This window comes from Carlito syrichta, unplaced genomic scaffold, assembly GCF_000164805.1.
Source record: "Carlito syrichta isolate Samal-C Ts95f unplaced genomic scaffold, Tarsius_syrichta-2.0.1 Scaffold126653, whole genome shotgun sequence".
Taxonomy (NCBI): domain Eukaryota; kingdom Metazoa; phylum Chordata; class Mammalia; order Primates; family Tarsiidae; genus Carlito; species Carlito syrichta.
The window spans coordinates 27,251-28,818 of NW_007070749.1; positions in this window are offsets into that span (position 1 = coordinate 27,251).

The window sequence follows — 1,568 nt, forward strand, 5'->3', positions numbered from 1 at the left end:
GCCCTGGCCTGTCCCGGGCTCTCGGTGTCTGGGTCTAGTCTGTGCAACGAGGAGAAAAGCCTCTCCATCAAAGCCCCTGAGGGACTGTTACCTAGGCCAGCGGCTACGGTGCTCAGGTGCACAGGAGAGCCTTGACCAGGCGATGTGAGGATGCTGGACGGACCCTGGGGCCCCCACAGGATGGGAAGGGGAGGAGCCCACCCTGAAGAATCCCACACATGCCCTCTGCTGAGAGCAGAAGGCGGCCTGCGGGCTTATCGCACTACCAAATGCCCTCAGCAGCCCGGAAGAGGGGTCGTTCTGGCCTGAGGAGCCAAGGGTGGAAATCACACCTGAACCCTGGGCCGGGAAGCCCCAGGCCTCCATAGGGGAAGTTGGCCAGTCAGTCCCTGGCCTCTCCAAGAGAGATGAGGCATCTCGGGGGGCAGCCCACTCTGGTCCAGCCTATCTCCAGGCTGCAGCACCCTGCCCCCACCACGGGACATTTCTGAGGCTGAGGATAGACTCGGGCTGGTGCCCCGAACCTCAGGCAGTATCCCTATCCCTGGCTGGGGAGTGCGTCCCCTGCCTGAGATGCCTGTCCCTGCGACTGCCCGGGAGCCTGAGTGGTGGCAAGCCCAGAATTTGGACAGGGCCAAGTGTCCGGGTCACTTCTGCCCCGCCACCCACAACTTTTGGGCATCTCCTCTGATTGCCCACCATTGCTCCCCAAGGAGAGCCTCCACCCCAGGCCCCAGGCGGGAGTCTGCGCCGCGCTGGCCTTCCTGGCCCCTACGCCCGCCGATACCCCTTGTCGCTGTTGTGTCTCGTTGCTGGCTGGGGGCTTCCTGCTCTCCAGCCACTGCTAGGGCTGGCGGGGGCCGGCTTGCGGTCTCCTTTGCCCTGGCTCCTCGCTGAGGGTCTTGCCTCCCCAGGGGTTGGAGAATCAGCTTATGAATCTTTCCGAATGGGCAGAGCCTTGGGCATGGCCAAGGAGCCTGGCGGCACTGGACTCACTACCTCCTGGCTGAGAGATGGGGCCAGCTGGGCACCCCCAGTCCCCTGGGCCTGAGAGGTCTTCCTGCAGGGATGGGTTGTATGAATGGCTGCCCTCAGCTGGGGTCTCTCAAGACCTGCCACTTCCCTTGTGTGGCTTTGGGCGTACTCAGAGCTGGTTCTCACCCTGCCCTTCCAGACTTGGCGAAACCCAGGTCCTTCCCAAAGTGGGTCAGGAGGCCCGGAGGAGGGCAGCTCGGTCACTGCCCTGCCCAGGGGTCTCGGTCAGGACCCCTGCCCCAGCCCAGCCCCAGCTTGGTTGGCCTCAGTTTGTCCTGTGGCAAGCAAACAGTTGGGACCAGGGGCCTTTGCGAGCCTTTTCTGTGCCCCCGTCCCTAGTGGTGACAGTGACCCTCCTCCACGCCCCACCTGGGCCTGAGGAAAAAGCTCTAAGCTGTAGGTTTCCATCCAGGTGCTGAGGAATGCCACCGTCACAAAGCCTGGGGGGCGTTTTGAAGGTGGACCTTTAAAGCAGGAAGGCTTTGGCCTTTGGGGCCAGGGTACAGTGTAGAACGTTACAGTTGCAAAGCCCA